The sequence below is a fragment of the Eurosta solidaginis genome, chromosome X, assembly GCF_040869045.1.
Source record: "Eurosta solidaginis isolate ZX-2024a chromosome X, ASM4086904v1, whole genome shotgun sequence".
Classification (NCBI taxonomy): domain Eukaryota; kingdom Metazoa; phylum Arthropoda; class Insecta; order Diptera; family Tephritidae; genus Eurosta; species Eurosta solidaginis.
In genome coordinates this window covers 89,583,568-89,602,577 of record NC_090324.1, presented here as the reverse complement: position 1 = coordinate 89,602,577, position 19,010 = coordinate 89,583,568, and the positions used below count along the sequence as shown (strand labels likewise).

The 19,010-nt window shown below is 36.7% G+C and overlaps 1 protein-coding gene across 8 annotated transcripts in view; it reads right to left on the bottom strand.

Moving 5' to 3' along the window:
• Positions 1 to 19,010, bottom strand: part of LOC137234366 (RNA-binding protein MEX3B) — a 308,336-nt gene that overhangs the window by 200,338 nt on the left and 88,988 nt on the right. The window lies entirely within an intron of this gene.

Sequence of the window (19,010 nt, the reverse complement as noted above, 5' to 3'; positions counted from 1 at the left end):
GTTATAGGAAGCGATGCTAACTCCCACAACACGGAGTGGGGCAGCAGTGATACCAACCAAAGGGGTGTGTTTGCTAGAATATATAGCCAGTAATGATTTAACTATATACAACGTCGGGAGTAAACCGACGTTTGTTACAAGAGCCAGGGCAGAAGTCCTTCATATAACACTCGGCAACAACCTAACTGAGAATATGATCTCGAAATGGAGGGTCTCGGAAGAACCCTCCCTTTCGGATCACAGGATCATAAGGTTTGAGCTGGGTCCTGTATCAAGGCAAGCCAACCCTAAAAGAAATGCCAGGAAAACAGACTGGGGCAGCTACAAAAGAATTATAGAGGCTAACGTAGATAGCCTCAAGAACAAGTGCAGAAGCACCAATTGGACCGAGTTTGAGAGCAGAGTGGACAGGGCAAATGAGATAATGATAGATGCCTACAACTCCAGTTGCCGAGTCTACTTAGTTAAAGGTAAATAAGACAACCCCCTGGTGGTCGCATGATCTGACGTCACTAAGGAGGAAAGTCAGGAAACTTTTTAACGTGGCAAGGAATACCGGCAACTGGGAGGAATACACTCAAAATCTGACAAAGTATAATAAAGAGATAAGGAAAGCCAAAAGGGAAAGTTTCAGGAATTTCTGTGAGGGAATTTCCAGCACACCTACAGGGGCAAGGCTCCACAAGGCCTTAGCCAAAGAGCAGAGAGACCAACCTAGCAATTAGGCTCCCGGACAGTACCTATACCGGAACAGTGGAGGAGCGAGCAAAGGCCCTGCTACAAGCGCATTTTCCTGGTGCCTATCCGCAAGTACCGGAACCTGTATTCCCCAGAGTGAAACCAACCCCATCAGACTGGCAATTAGCCAATTCCCTCTTCTGTGAGGCCAGAGTCAGATGGGCAGTGTAATCCTTTGAGAAATAAAAATCTCCGGGGGTGGATGGCATCTACCCGGCACTAATGCAGCAAGGAACACAGATTATCCAACATCTCACCAGGATCATGAGAGATAGCCTGGCAATGGGATACATACCCATGATGTGGAGAAGAGCAAAAGTGGTTTCATATCAAAAGTAGGAAAAAAGGACTATTCACAAGCAAAGTCATTCAGACCAATAAGTCTAACCTCCTTTGTCTTGAAGGCGATGGAAAAGAATAGACCAAGAAATTAGGTCGAACGCCCTCAAGAGCTGGCCCCTACATCATAGCCAGCATGCGTACAGAGCGGGTAGGTTCACGGACACAGCTCTGTACCAAATAACATCTGAAATACAGAGGGCGTTCGAAACAGAGAAACAGTGCTTTGCGCTTTCCTTGATATCGAGGGTGCCTTTGACAACACATCTCACGAAAGCGTAAACATAGCACTGCAGAGAAGAGGAATTGAAATGCCTATCCAGAGATGGATTGACAATCTACTCTGCACCCGGATCGCTGAAGTCCATGTAGGTAACAGCGCAGTTAAGGTTAATACCACGAGGGGGTGCCCCCAAGGAGGTGTTCTGTCACCCCTTCTGTGGAGCCTAGTAGTGGATGAACTCTTGCAAAAGCTATCAAACAGTGGCATAAGATGCCAAGGATATGCTGACGACATCGTCATAATTGCAAGAGGTAAATTCGAAAATCCGCTCTGTGACATAATACAAATATCATTGAATATCACAAGGGGATGGTGCGCCAGTGTGGCATCAACCCATCGAAGACAACCATTATCCCCTTCACCAGAAGAAGAGAGCACTGAGAGCAATAACAATAGATGGCGTGGCACTAGAATATGGAACCGCTGTGAAATACTTGGGGGTCACTTTTGACACCAAGCTCCTATGGAAACAACACTTCGACTCCATGAGAGCTAGGGCCACGAGGTCCATCATGGTATGCAAACGTCTAGCAGGCAAATCATGGGGCTGTAGCCCACATGTGCTAAGATGGATGTATACCGTGATAATAAAACCTATGATAACATATGGCTCGATAGCCTGGGCATCGAGAACAACTCGGGCGACGACGAGGCAAGCACTGTCAAAACTTCAGCGACTGTCATGTGTATGCATCACTGGAGCTGTGCGCACATGCCCTACAACAGCGCTGGAGGCTATCCTCGATCTAACCCCGCTGCATATATCAATAGAGCAGTCAGCCAAGGTAACCCTCCTGAATATCGTCAAGGAGGGTTCGGGCAAAGGTAAAGTCACATCGTCCCGGAACATGGAGGAATTGAGAGAGAGGATCCCAATCACTCAACTCCCGAGGGATGATATACTCAGGCAGATAGTTTATGAGAAAGTACAAAGTAGAACTGGGAGACAAGTGCACGTGGGAGGAAAGCAGAATTGAGAACATTCATCAGCTAAATAGAATAGTATGGTATACCGATGGCTAGAAGACGCCAGAGGGGATTGGATCTGGAGTCGTTGGACCCAGAGCCAAGATATCAATACCCCTGGGAGCATACCCGAGCATTTTTCAAGCAGAAGTATTCGCCATAAGCCAGTGTGCTGACCTGAACCTTCAGCGCGAATACTCCAATGAAACAATTGCCATAATCAGTGACAGTCAGGCCGCCCTCAAGGCGATATCGGCGTCTGAAATAAAATCAGCACTGGTCCATGAGTGCGTTGAAAAGAAAATCAACTAGGAGCACACCATGAACTACTGTTGGCCTGGGTTCCTGGTAACAGGGGAGTTGAGGGTAATGAGCAGGCGGACAGCCTGGCCAGAGAGGCAGCAACGACGCGACCTATTGGTCCTGAGCCATTCCTGCCAGTAGGCCCGCAGGAAATTAGAGGGCATCTATTAGTAGAAGAGAGGGAAAAGAGGGAAGAACACTGGCGTAATATGCCAGGACTGAGACAATCTAAGTTACTGTTAGGGGGTTACAACACAACTCGATATAGGGCATTAAGAGGCCTTTCGAAGGATAACCTAAGAATCCTAACAGCTATTCTTACAGGACACTGTAGACTGAAAAGTCACATGCAAAAGCTGGGTATAATATCGAGCAACACATGCCGATTATGTGAGCGATCAGCGGAGACGGCGGACCATGTACTCCTGGAGTGTGACGCAATCTCAAGACGTAGGGCTAAGTTTATGGGCTCACCATGGCCAGAGCATTCTCACATCAAATCCCTCAAGCCAGGTGAACTGCTAGGATTTATCAAAGATGTCGGCTTGGATGAGGTGATGTGAAGCAGCTGAGAGCACAATAGACCAATGGTCGCAGTGCGATCCCCAATTAATTATCTATCTATTGTAGGTAAAGTTTTTGTTTTAGAGGAAGAACGTTGACGTGTTCGGTTAGCTCCGTATAAATATTTATATTGTGTTTTGTTAGCCCCGTATAAATATTTACATTGATGAACAAAAAAGTTTTTCCTATTGGTTTTAATTTAACAAAGTAATCTTGTGTTAATAAACCACATCAAATAAAACAAAATAATAGGAAAGATAGTGACTTTATTAACTTTTTAACAAGTGGCGGGAGGGAAGGTAAAATGCCGCCCTCTGAGTGTAAAGAATGCATGGTGAAAATGCTACAAATAGACGATTCTATTCCAGGAGGTTGTGGCAGCTTTTCCCGCATTAAATATACCATTATGAAAAGACAGGAAATCAAATTGTTGAGTGAAAATGCAAATATGAAGTGCTTTGTAATCAGTGCACATTATGTGATACAAACACGAAATTTATTGAAATCAAACATTTGATAAAAATTGCGACTTTTGAAAATATTTTGCACCAAACGAGAATTGATATAGAGTGGCTCTTGCATTACCATTGAGTACGTAAGAGTATTTAGATGCTTTAAATGTTTTGAGATTTAATCATAAGGCTGTTAAATGCATTAATAAAAAAGCATGTAGTAAATGTGCAGGAAATCACGACTTAAAAGATTGCTCATCAAGTATTTTTAAGTGTGTAAATTGTTGTGAGCTTGTACATAAAAAAGAAGCGGATATACACCATACTGCTTTTAGTAAGGAATGCCCCGTATAAAAGATATATTGAAAGTAAATCTAGAACTAGAAAGTAGCAATCAAGATATCAATATCCTATATGTCTTTATCTTAATATTAATAGTATTTTAGGCAAAAAGAGGAACTCGAAAGACTTATAAAAATAAAAAACCCTGCTATAATATTATGTGCTGAGACATGTACCATTAATTAAATTTCAAATCCAGAGTTAAATATACATACTTACAAAACTTGTGCGATGCGATTCACATAGCAGACATACTGGCGGTGTACTGATTTACGTACATAATTCAATTGAATATAAGATTAAAATCAACAAAATAATAGATAAAAATCGTTGGTGTATTTTTATTAAATTGAAGCACTTTAACCCAAAATGGCAAATTGGAGTGATTTATCACTCTCCTAGCACAAGTGATGTTGATTTAATTAACTATTTGCGCAACGTCCTATGTAGTACTTGCGAACTGTCTGATAGTAATATTCTTGTAGGTGATTTTAATATCTTGAAAACATTTATTTGAAGCATCTTTGAAAACCGCCGTACCAAGCATAGCTTTAACACATAATTGCATACGAAGTATGCAATGTGTAAAAGATTAAAATATGCAAAAAAGAAGGCAATTGGGAAGAACTTTACAACAGGCATGACGTAGCTGAATGCGTTTACAACCATTTCAACTATCGTAGGAGTGCGAGTTCGACTCCCACTCCCGGGAGAAAAGGCTTTGAAGAGATTTACAAGGTATAATCGAAACAGCTGTCGCCTTGTCCGTCCTGATGTCACGTTGTTTAAATTTTTCCCAAATTATTAAATAAATTATAAAATTAAAAAAATTGCTTCAAATAAATGTTTTCATACATTTAGAAAAGCAATATGGGCAATCCCCGATTATTAAAATCATACAAACAGACAAAATTGGTTAATTCGTTGTAGTTCTATAAATAGAACGAAAACAGCAACAAAAACCAAAGTTTCTTTGAAAACCGCCGTACCAAGCATAGCTTTAACACATAATTTCATACGAAGTATGCAATGTGTAAAAGATTAAAATATGCAAAAAAGAAGGCAATTGGGAAGAACTTTACAACAGGCATGACGTAGCTGAATGCGTTTACAACCATTTCAACTATCGTAGGAGTGCGAGTTCGACTCCCACTCCCGGGAGAAAAGGCTTTGAAGAGATTTACAAGGTATAATCGAAACAGCTGTCGCCTTGTCCGTCCTGATGTCACGTTGTTTAAATTTTTCCCAAATTATTAAATAAATTATAAAATTAAAAAAATTGCTTCAAATAAATGTTTTCATACATTTAGAAAAGCAATATGGGCAATCCCCGATTATTAAAATCATACAAACAGACAAAATTGGTTAATTCGTTGTAGTTCTATAAATAGAACGAAAACAGCAACAAAAACCAAAGTTTCTTTGAAAACCGCCGTACCAAGCATAGCTTTAACACATAATTGCATGCGAAGTATGCAATGTGTCAAAGATTAAAATATGCAAAAAAGAAGGCAATTGGGAAGAACTTTACAACAGGCATGACGTAGCTGAATGCGTTTACAACCATTTCAACTATCGTAGGAGTGCGAGTTCGACTCCCACTCCCGGGAGAAAAGGCTTTGAAGAGATTTACAAGGTATAATCGAAACAGCTGTCGCCTTGTCCGTCCTGATGTCACGTTGTTTAAATTTTTCCCAAATTATTAAATAAATTATAAATTTAAAAAATTGCTTCAAATAAATGTTTTCATACATTTAGAAAAGCAATATGGGCAATCCCCGATTATTAAAATCATACAAACAGACAAAATTGGTTAATTCGTTGTAGTTCTATAAATAGAACGAAAACAGCAACAAAAACCAAAGTTTCTTTGAAAACCGCCGTACCAAGCATAGCTTTAACACATAATTGCATACGAAGTATGCAATGTGTAAAAGATTAAAATATGCAAAAAAGAAGGCAATTGGGAAGAACTTTACAACAGGCATGACGTAGCTGAATGCGTTTACAACCATTTCAACTATCGTAGGAGTGCGAGTTCGACTCCCACTCCCGGGAGAAAAGGCTTTGAAGAGATTTACAAGGTATAATCGAAACAGCTGTCGCCTTGTCCGTCCTGATGTCACGTTGTTTAAATTTTTCCCAAATTATTAAATAAATTATAAAATTAAAAAAAGTGCTTCAAATAAATGTTTTCATACATTTAGAAAAGCAATATGGGCAATCCCCGATTATTAAAATCATACAAACAGACAAAATTGGTTAATTCGTTGTAGTTCTATAAATAGAACGAAAACAGCAACAAAAACCAAAGTTTCTTTGAAAACCGCCGTACCAAGCATAGCTTTAACACATAATTGCATACGAAGTATGCAATGTGTAAAAGATTAAAATATGCAAAAAAGAAGGCAATTGGGAAGAACTTTACAACAGGCATGACGTAGCTGAATGCGTTTACAACCATTTCAACTATCGTAGGAGTGCGAGTTCGACTCCCACTCCCGGGAGAAAAGGCTTTGAAGAGATTTACAAGGTATAATCGAAACAGCTGTCGCCTTGTCCGTCCTGATGTCACGTTGTTTAAATTTTTCCCAAATTATTAAATAAATTATAAAATTAAAAAAATTGCTTCAAATAAATGTTTTCATACATTTAGAAAAGCAATATGGGCAATCCCCGATTATTAAAATCATACAAACAGACAAAATGGGTTAATTCGTTGTAGTTCTATAAATAGAACGAAAACAGCAACAAAAACCAAAGTTTCTTTGAAAACCGCCGTACCAAGCATAGCTTTAACACATAATTGCATACGAAGTATGCAATATGTAAAAGATTAAAATATGCAAAAAAGAAGGCAATTGGGAAGAACTTTACAACAGGCATGACGTAGCTGAATGCGTTTACAACCATTTCAACTATCGTAGGAGTGCGAGTTCGACTCCCACTCCCGGGAGAAAAGGCTTTGAAGAGATTTACAAGGTATAATCGAAACAGCTGTCGCCTTGTCCGTCCTGATGTCACGTTGTTTAAATTTTTCCCAAATTATTAAATAAATTATAAAATTTAAAAAATTCCTTCAAATAAATGTTTTCATACATTTAGAAAAGCAATAGGGGCAATCCCCGATTATTAAAATCATACAAACAGACAAAATTGGTTAATTCGTTGTAGTTCTATAAATAGAACGAAAACAGCAACAAAAACCAAAGTTTCTTTGAAAACCGCCGTACCAAGCATAGCTTTAACACATAATTGCATACGAAGTATGCAATGTGTAAAAGATTAAAATATGCAAAAAAGAAGGCAATTGGGAAGAACTTTACAACAGGCATGACGTAGCTGAATGCGTTTACAACCATTTCAACTATCGTAGGAGTGCGAGTTCGACTCCCACTCCCGGGAGAAAAGGCTTTGAAGAGATTTACAAGGTATAATCGAAACAGCTGTCGCCTTGTCCGTCCTGATGTCACGTTGTTTAAATTTTTCCCAAATTATTAAATAAATTATAAAATTAAAAAAATTGCTTCAAATAAATGTTTTCATACATTTAGAAAAGCAATAGGGGCAATCCCCGATTATTAAAATCATACAAACAGACAAAATTGGTTAATTCGTTGTAGTTCTATAAATAGAACGAAAACAGCAAAAAAAACCAAAGTTTCTTTGAAAACCGCCGTACCAAGCATAGCTTTAACACATAATTGCATACGAAGTATGCAATGTGTAAAAGATTAAAATATGCAAAAAAGAAGGCAATTGGGAAGAACTTTACAACAGGCATGACGTAGCTGAATGCGTTTACAACCATTTCAACTATCGTAGGAGTGCGAGTTCGACTCCCACTCCCGGGAGAAAAGGCTTTGAAGAGATTTACAAGGTATAATCGAAACAGCTGTCGCCTTGTCCGTCCTGATGTCACGTTGTTTAAATTTTTCCCAAATTATTAAATAAATTATAAAATTAAAAAAATTGCTTCAAATAAATGTTTTCATACATTTAGAAAAGCAATATGGGCAATCCCCGATTATTAAAATCATACAAACAGACAAAATTGGTTAATTCGTTGTAGTTCTATAAATAGAACGAAAACAGCAACAAAAACCAAAGTTTCTTTGAAAACCGCCGTACCAAGCATAGCTTTAACACATAATTGCATACGAAGTATGCAATGTGTAAAAGATTAAAATATGCAAAAAAGAAGGCAATTGGGAAGAACTTTACAACAGGCATGACGTAGCTGAATGCGTTTACAACCATTTCAACTATCGTAGGAGTGCGAGTTCGACTCCCACTCCCGGGAGAAAAGGCTTTGAAGAGATTTACAAGGTATAATCGAAACAGCTGTCGCCTTGTCCGTCCTGATGTCACGTTGTTTAAATTTTTCCCAAATTATTAAATAAATTATAAAATTAAAAAAATTGCTTCAAATAAATGTTTTCATACATTTAGAAAAGCAATATGGGCAATCCCCGATTATTAAAATCATACAAACAGACAAAATTGGTTAATTCGTTGTAGTTCTATAAATAGAACGAAAACAGCAACAAAAACCAAAGTTTCTTTGAAAACCGCCGTACTAAGCATAGCTTTAACACATAATTGCATACGAAGTATGCAATGTGTAAAAGATTAAAATATGCAAAAAAGAAGGCAATTGGGAAGAACTTTACAACAGGCATGACGTAGCTGAATGCGTTTACAACCATTTCAACTATCGTAGGAGTGCGAGTTCGACTCCCACTCCCGGGAGAAAAGGCTTTGAAGAGATTTACAAGGTATAATCGAAACAGCTGTCGCCTTGTCCGTCCTGATGTCACGTTGTTTAAATTTTTCCCAAATTATTAAATAAATTATAAAATTAAAAAAATTGCTTCAAATAAATGTTTTCATACATCTAGAAAAGCAATATGGGCAATTCCCGATTATTAAAATCATACAAACAGACAAAATTGGTTAATTCGTTGTAGTTCTATAAATAGAACGAAAACAGCAACAAAAACCAAAGTTTCTTTGAAAACCGCCGTACCAAGCATAGCTTTAACACATAATTGCATACGAAGTATGCAATGTGTAAAAGATTAAAATATGCAAAAAAGAAGGCAATTGGGAAGAACTTTACAACAGGCATGACGTAGCTGAATGCGTTTACAACCATTTCAACTATCGTAGGAGTGCGAGTTCGACTCCCACTCCCGGGAGAAAAGGCTTTGAAGAGATTTACAAGGTATAATCGAAACAGCTGTCGCCTTGTCCGTCCTGATGTCACGTTGTTTAAATTTTTCCCAAATTATTAAATAAATTATAAAATTAAAAAAATTGCTTCAAATAAATGTTTTCATACATTTAGAAAAGCAATATGGGCAATCCCCGATTATTAAAATCATACAAACAGACAAAATTGATTAATTCGTTGTAGTTCTATAAATAGAACGAAAACAGCAACAAAAACCTAAGTTTCTTTGAAAACCGCCGTACCAAGCATAGCTTTAACACATAATTGCATACGAAGTATGCAATGTGTAAAAGATTAAAATATGCAAAAAAGAAGGCAATTGGGAAGAACTTTACAACAGGCATGGCGTAGCTGAATGCGTTTACAACCATTTCAACTATCGTAGGAGTGCGAGTTCGACTCCCACTCCCGGGAGAAAAGGCTTTGAAGAGATTTACAAGGTATAATCGAAACAGCTGTCGCCTTGTCCGTCCTGATGTCACGTTGTTTAAATTTTTCCCAAATTATTAAATAAATTATAAAATTAAAAAAATTGCTTCAAATAAATGTTTTCATACATTTAGAAAAGCAATATGGGCAATCCCCGATTATTAAAATCATACAAACAGACAAAATTGGTTAATTCGTTGTAGTTCTATAAATAGAACGAAAACAGCAACAAAAACCAAAGTTTCTTTGAAAACCGCCGTACCAAGCATAGCTTTAACACATAATTGCATACGAAGTATGCAATGTGTAAAAGATTAAAATATGCAAAAAAGAAGGCAATTGGGAAGAACTTTACAACAGGCATGACGTAGCTGAATGCGTTTACAACCATTTCAACTATCGTAGGAGTGCGAGTTCGACTCCCACTCCCGGGAGAAAAGGCTTTGAAGAGATTTACAAGGTATAATCGAAACAGCTGTCGCCTTGTCCGTCCTGATGTCACGTTGTTTAAATTTTTCCAAAATTATTAAATAAATTATAAAATTAAAAAATTGCTTCAAATAAATGTTTTCATACATTTGGAAAAGCAATATGGGCAATCCCCGATTATTAAAATCATACAAACAGACAAAATTGGTTAATTCGTTGTAGTTCTATAAATAGAACGAAAACAGCAACAAAAACCAAAGTTTCTTTGAAAACCGCCGTACCAAGCATAGCTTTAACACATAATTGCATACGAAGTATGCAATGTGTAAAAGATTAAAATATGCAAAAAGGAAGGCAATTGGGAAGAACTTTACAACAGACATGACGTAGCTGAATGCGTTTACAACCATTTCAACTATCGTAGGAGTGCGAGTTCGACTCCCACTCCCGGGAGAAAAGGCTTTGAAGAGATTTACAAGGTATAATCGAAACAGCTGTCGCCTTGTCCGTCCTGATGTCACGTTGTTTAAATTTTTCCCAAATTATTAAATAAATTATAAAATTAAAAAAATTGCTTCAAATAAATGTTTTCATACATTTAGAAAAGCAATATGGGCAATCCCCGATTATTAAAATCATACAAACAGACAAAATTGGTTAATTCGTTGTAGTTCTATAAATAGAACGAAAACAGCAACAAAAACCAAAGTTTCTTTGAAAACCGCCGTACCAAGCATAGCTTTAACACATAATTGCATACGAAGTATGCAATGTGTAAAAGATTAAAATATGCAAAAAAGAAGGCAATTGGGAAGAACTTTACAACAGGCATGACGTAGCTGAATGCGTTTACAACCATTTCAACTATCGTAGGAGTGCGAGTTCGACTCCCACTCCCGGGAGAAAAGGCTTTGAAGAGATTTACAAGGTATAATCGAAACAGCTGTCGCCTTGTCCGTCCTGATGTCACGTTGTTTAAATTTTTCCCAAATTATTAAATAAATTATAAAATTAAAAAAATTGCTTCAAATAAATGTTTTCATACATTTAGAAAAGCAATATGGGCAATCCCCGATTATTAAAATCATACAAACAGACAAAATTGGTTAATTCGTTGTAGTTCTATAAATAGAACGAAAACAGCAACAAAAACCAAAGTTTCTTTGAAAACCGCCGTACCAAGCATAGCTTTAACACATAATTGCATACGAAGTATGCAATGTGTAAAAGATTAAAATATGCAAAAAAGAAGGCAATTGGGAAGAACTTTACAACAGGCATGACGTAGCTGAATGCGTTTACAACCATTTCAACTATCGTAGGAGTGCGAGTTCGACTCCCACTCCCGGGAGAAAAGGCTTTGAAGAGATTTACAAGGTATAATCGAAACAGCTGTCGCCTTGTCCGTCCTGATGTCACGTTGTTTAAATTTTTCCCAAATTATTAAATAAATTATAAAATTAAAAAAATTGCTTCAAATAAATGTTTTCATACATTTAGAAAAGCAATATGGGCAATCCCCGATTATTAAAATCATACAAACAAACAAAATTGGTTAATTCGTTGTAGTTCTATAAATAGAACGAAAACAGCAACAAAAACCAAAGTTTCTTTGAAAACCGCCGTACCAAGCATAGCTTTAACACATAATTGCATACGAAGTATGCAATGTGTAAAAGATTAAAATATGCAAAAAAGAAGGCAATTGGGAAGAACTTTACAACAGGCATGACGTAGCTGAATGCGTTTACAACCATTTGAACTATCGTAGGAGTGCGAGTTCGACTCCCACTCCCGGGAGAAAAGGCTTTGAAGAGATTTACAAGGTATAATCGAAACAGCTGTCGCCTTGTCCGTCCTGATGTCACGTTGTTTAAATTTTTCCCAAATTATTAAATAAATTATAAAATTAAAAAAATTGCTTCAAATAAATGTTTTCATACATTTAGAAAAGCAATATGGGCAATCCCCGATTATTAAAATCATACAAACAGACAAAATTGGTTAATTCGTTGTAGTTCTATAAATAGAACGAAAACAGCAACAAAAACCAAAGTTTCTTTGAAAACCGCCGTACAAAGCATAGCTTTAACACATAATTGCATACGAAGTATGCAATGTGTAAAAGATTAAAATATGCAAAAAAGAAGGCAATTGGGAAGAACTTTACAACAGGCATGACGTAGCTGAATACGTTTACAACCATTTCAACTATCGTAGGAGTGCGAGTTCGACTCCCACTCCCGGGAGAAAAGGCTTTTAAGAGATTTACAAGGTATAATCGAAACAGCTGTCGCCTTGTCCGTCCTGATGTCACGTTGTTTAAATTTTTCCCAAATTATTAAATAAATTATAAAATTAAAAAAAAAAAAAAAAAAAAAAATTGCTTCAAATAAATGTTTTCATACATTTAGAAAAGCAATATGGGCAATCCCCGATTATTAAAATCATTTTAATATCAATTTGAATAATAGCTCAACTTATAGCATTCAACTAATTGATCTATTTAAATCATATTTATTGAATCAAGAGGTTGATTTTGATATCCGTATAACTGAGACATCAAAAACTAAAATTCATTTACTCTTTCGAATACTGACGATATCGTATGTGAAAAGTTAGATGAACACCAAATATGAGATCATGAAACTATCCAATTTATAATTAAAAGCAGTCCTAGGTCAAAAATGAGCAGCCTTAAAAGAATTACTTCTTGGGAGTAATATAATACGGAGCACTTATTAATCAATTGCGCTTGTAACTTTGATAGTATTAATTTAGAGTCAAAAGTAGTGCTGGTTAATAGCAACGTTTTGAATGCCATGCGAAGCTTAACTTATGAAAAAGTAGTACACTTAAAGTTAATTAATAGATGGTATGACAATGAGTTGGGCAACATGAATAAATATAAACTAGAACTCTATAAATTAGCTCAAATATCCAGAGAATGGGATGAGTATAGAAACATAAAGAAATAATATAAAAAGCTGGTAAAAAGTAAAAAAATCAAGCATATGGAGCATAACATACAGATGAACAGTCAAGATAGTAATGGAGCAAGACCCCGTGACTGCCAGACCTGCGTCATTTTATAAAAGTTGAAATTTCGTCAGTGCATACTTCCAACTGAAGCAGGATCATTGGTCTATTATAAAACTTGAGTCATAGTGGCTTTAACAGATATCGTGCAAAAATTTGCAGAAAAATAGACCTTCCTTTCGTCATTTTATAAAGACTGATTTTCATATATGGTCTTCGTCACGATATAAGAAGCCACTTGCCTCATTGCCAGACACTTTCCATAGTGGCTTTGATTAGCCATACACTGTTAATCCTTCTAATCTTCAAAGAACATCGAAGCAATTTTATACTGAAATTCGAACACAAAATCTTAAAAAAAAAATTTTAAAATTATGTTTGCCGTAAAAAACTTTCAGCTTAAATAAAATAAATGTAAGGCGCGATAACCTCCGAAGAGATCTAAGGCCGAGCTTCTCTTCCAGTTTGCGTCGTGCTCCTCTTGATTTTCCCCACAAATTGGCCGGACGGGACCTACATGTTTTATGCCGACTCCGAACGGCATCTGCAAGGCAGATGAATTTTCACTGAGAGCTTTTCATGGCAGAAAAACACTCGGAGCGTTTGCCAGTCACTGCCGAGGGGCGACCCCGCATAGAAAAATTTTCTTCTAATTGAAAAACCTTATTTAAGCTTATGAAGAAGTATTTAGCTTTATGAAAAAGTAGTTTTGTGGTATAAAAAGTGTCTGGATGGACAAAGCCACTATGGAAAGTGTCTGGCAATGAGGCTAGTGGCTTCTTATATCGTGACGAAAACCATATATGAAAATCAGTTTTTATAAAATGACGAAAGAAAGGTCTATTTGACTGCAAAATTTTTGCACGATATCTGTTAAAGCCACTATGACTCAAGTTTTATAATAGACCAACGATCCTGCTTCAGTTGAAAGCGAAATTTCAACTTTTATAAAATGACGGGCTCTTAGACTATAAAGCGATGTGGAATATTTGAAACTCGCAATAAATAGGGTTAATGAAGACTCTTCTTTCAAGAAAATTCTGATAAACGGTATAGCATACGTGAATGAATCTGAAATTGCTAACAACCTAAATAAATATTTTGTTGAAAGTATTGAGGATATTTGCGATAATATGGAAGAATTTTAAACAGAAGTAAATTTCCCTATTCAGTTAAATGGGATTTTCATATTTGTAGAAGTTAGTAAAGATGACGTCATCGAACTTGTCATGATGTTTAAAGCTAAGCGTGGTGATAAAAAGCTGTTATCAGATGGTGTTGTTAAAGACATGATACCATATTTAGGGTACTTCTATGCGCAAATCATAAATGTAAGTTTAAGTAGTGGCATAGTTCCGGGTATTTGGAAAACTTCTACCATTGTGCCAATTGAAAAAGTTAAAAACACAATCAAAGCAGAGTAGTTACGTCCGATAAATACACTGGCCAGTGACGAAAAGATTTTAGAACTTGTGGTAAAAAACCAGTTGGTTAAATACTTGGAAGAAAAAAATATACTCATACCTCAGCAATCAGGATTTACAAAAAATCATTCCTGTGAAACAGCATTGAATATGGTTTTAGCTGAAAGGAAATAAGAACTTAATAATAAAAAGGCGATAATAGCAGTTTTCATTCATCTTAAAAGAGCTTTCGAAACTATACATCAAAAAATATTATTAGAAAAATTGTAAGGAATAGGCATGAGATATGTTAAATTGGATTGGTTTAAAGATTTCTTAACAAATCGTAAGCAAAGAACCGTAATTGGTTCGAAAATATCAGATGAAGTGGATGTTAAAATTAGCCTACCCCAAGGCTCTGTCCTTGCTCCAATTTTATTCAACCTTTATATTAATGATATAAATTCTGTTTTGAAATTCAGCTCCATAAAACTTTTCGCCGATGATGCTCTGATTTCTATAAATGGCAAAAATGAAAATGATATAAGAATAAAGTTACAAAGTGACTTAAACGCCATTTATATCTGGCTGTGTGCTAACAGACTTAAAATTAATATAGAAAAAACTAAATACATGCTTAATTAAAGAAAAAATATTGATAATTTTGAAACCATTACAATAAATAATAATGAAATTGAAAACGTAAATACGATGAAATATTTGGGTGTTCAAATTGATTGCAAACTAAAATTTGATGCCCATGTTGACTATACTGTAAGAAATAGCAAAAAATTATAGTTTATTCAAAGAACTTGTAAAAACTTAAGTAATTATTACAAAGTAAAGGTTTATAGATTCATAGTTGAGCCTTACTTTATTTATTGCTCAAAAATATTTTTTATTATGAAAGATTCGCAAATTGATAAGTTGCAAAAAATGCAAAATAAAGCAATGCGCTTTATTTTAAGTAAACGTTATGATACCCCTATAAAAGACATGCTTCTAAGTTTAAATTGGATGAGCGTTAAACAACAACTATTCTTCAACACAATGAAATTTATTTATAATATAAAGCACGGAAATTTGCCAGTGTATCTCAGAACAAGTATTACATTTAACTGCGAGGTCCATGATATAAATACAAGGCAGAGACATGATTTTAAATTGCCCAATTATAAAACCGAATCGGAACAAAGTAGTCTTTTTCACAAAGGGTTAAAATGCTTCAACGAACTACCTGAATATATTAAAAATTGTGATAGAAACTTATTTAAGAGCCCGTTGTATGATTACTCCAAATCTAGGCCGATTAAATGATATAGCTGTTGAGATTTAAATGCATTACTGATACATGTGTCATAATTCAATTTTTTAATTTAGAAATTTAGATTAAGTACACATTGTTAATTAATGCAATCATATTTTTAAGCTTTTGAACTAGGCTCTAAGAGTCGTAATAAATAAATAAATCAATGTTGAGAACACAAACGTCTGCAAACTTTGGTCTACATTTGAAAAATTTTATCCGGGGTCCTTGTAAAATTTTAATTATGTAGATGCGCCGAGGATTATACGATTTTCACCTATTACGCAATGACATCCACTTACACTGCTTATGATTTCGGGGGCGGCATCCTTGGACGAATAGTCACTCCCTAACGTTTGAACGTGTTTCTCTGGTGTAGCTCGGCAGCATAGCGAGAGAACGTAGCCTTATAAGACAGCTCGATCCCGGCGACCCCCAAATAAGGGATATAAACCAACGCTACAGATTGCTTGTGGATGAACACACGCGGGCGAAATGGGAGGAGCACCTAAGCGGTTGTAACCTCACTGCCGGTGTATGTAAGCTTTGGTCCACCGTAAAGTCCCTATCGAATCCCTTTAGGTCCCTATCGAGTCCGCCTAAGCACAATGACAAAATTTCCAACGCCTTAGGCGATAAAGTGCTGTCGGATGCGAAAAAATACGCGAGCGCTTTCTGCCGACAATATATAATGCATTCTATGGTCGACAAAGATAGACGGAGGGCAGACAGACACGCACATAAACATAAATTCAGCGCGTCTCCAATTACCATGAAGCCATTCTTCTCCCCTACTTCAAAGCAAATTTGCAGCTAGCCTGTCATAAGCATGGCTTCAGAAAACTCCATAGCACCACCACCGCGTTAAATGCCATAAGCACCCAGATAAATTTCGGTTTAAATCAAAACCCCCATCATAGAACAGTACTCGTTGCGCTAGACCTATCAAAAGCTTTTGATACGGTCAACCATAGCACGTTGCTGCAAGACCTGCAAGGGTCTACCCTTCCCCCATGTCTTAAAAGGTGGACCCCAAATTATCTGGCTGGGTGGTCGGCAGGCATCGGTGCAATTTAGAAACGAAACAGCAAAACCAAGAAGAATTAAACAAGGGGTGCCACAGGGTGGTGTCCTATCCCCACTTTTGTTTAACTTCTTCATACAAAGCTACCTTCGTCACCAGGAGTTACTATCGTTTCCTACGCCGATGACTGCACAATAATGGCCACAGGCCCAGGCCCACAGATCGACGAGCTTTCCCACAGAATAAACGGCTACGTCGCTGATCTCTCCAGTTTTTTTGCCTCGCGAAACCTGGCATTATCACCGACTAAATCCTCCGCAACCTACATAAGGAGGCGAGAATACTCCCCATCAGGGCGAGAAATGAAATGCTAACAGCAAAAAACCACAAGCAGGTCCTCAGTGAACTTCACAAACAGGCGTCAGACCTTTATGCCTTTATTGCCCGGTGAATCCAGTTCTCAAAGAACAGTACCCAAAACTTGCGGAAGAGGAACGCACACTCCCCAGGGAAACGCGAGTCACTCTAGCTCAACTTCGATCTGGATACTGTAACAGGTTAAACTCTTACCTATCCAGAATCAACCCCGACATAAAAAATGTATGCCCTGCTTGCAATGTGTCCCCACATGACACCAACCATCTCTTTAATTGTAGTGTAGAACCAACGCCTCTAACACCCTTACCATTATGGTCCCCCCTGTTGAACCAGCAAGTTTCCTTGGACTCCCGTTAGAAGATATTGATGACAATTTGTGATTGGTCGAACCTATTGGATGGGACGAAGCACTGCTACAACAACAACAACAACCGGCGTTAGATTCCACGCCTCTCTGGAGTAAACGAACGAGGGACAATCCCCCCGCAAGGAGCTACTCTTGAAAATTTTTGAACGGTCTACGAGATCCTGAGGCAAAAACCCCGGATCTTTCCGACATGGCCAATACGTTGATTTCCTTAAATACATACAAACAAAACCTTTCCTAAATATAAATTTTTTAAATAGAAAAATCAAGCTTTTTAAAGTAAGAACACCGGCGTACGCCGGCGCGCCACCGCCGGTATATAATAGCGCCTACGCCGCCGCCGCCGATAAAGTGATCGGCATAAACCTCCATCTTCAGCTCATGATAAAAATATAGGAAAGTAAAACCATTCTCTCTTCTCGGCGCCCGTAATGATTTTTTGATTTTTACAAAAATTTTAAAATCTCTCTCAAAAACTTTGTGGAAATGCCAAACCAAAGGATATAAACAAAAATTTTACCATATTTGACTTTTACAAATGCCCGATAAAAAATAAAAATAAATAGATTGAAAATTTGGTATGAATGTTTTTTAGTTCGGTTTTATAGTTTTTTTTTTTTGTGTTTAATTTGTACGATTTAACCATGCATGGTCATAATTTGCTCATACCAGCATTCAGCTTACTTCCATCCATGATGTAATAACGACAGGGTGGGGTCTATGTAGTGACAGCTCATTGTGAAAACTCCCATACAATACGAATGATGAGAGAAAGGGGAAGAATAGAAGGGGCCATTTTGTGAAATAGTATTACATAAAGTTCTTTTTTTGTATCAATGCACTAAATTTACGAAATTGGATGTTTTTTAAATTGTTTAAAAAAATATTACTCATATATATATATATATATATATACAGTTACTCACAAAAGTATTTTGCATGAGAAGAGAATAGAGTTCACCCTTAAATTTTTGGATATTTTTTAAAATTTTTCGTCGAATATTTTATAAATTCTTAAATATAAACCTTATTGCTAGAAAAATCACATGTTACAACTTAAAAAAAATGTATTAGTGTAATAAAAAGTAAAAAACATAGAATTCATTGCTCACAAAAGTATTTTGCTTTTGATTAGGCGGTTTCGAAATATACTAATTTTTATTGATTCAGTATTTTGTATGGTAACCATTATTTTTGCAAACTGCTTCCAAGCGTCTTGGCATGGATTCCACTAACTTTTGACTAAATTCAATAGGTATTTTTTTCCATTCTTCGATCAGAATAGATTTTAAGTAGCTTTTTGATGAAATCGTATGTTCTCGCACTCTGTCTTCGAGATAGGACCAAGGATTTTCTATAGGGTTGATGTCGGGACTTTGGGGAGGTGTTGGCAGATGCGTTGTGTTGAAAAG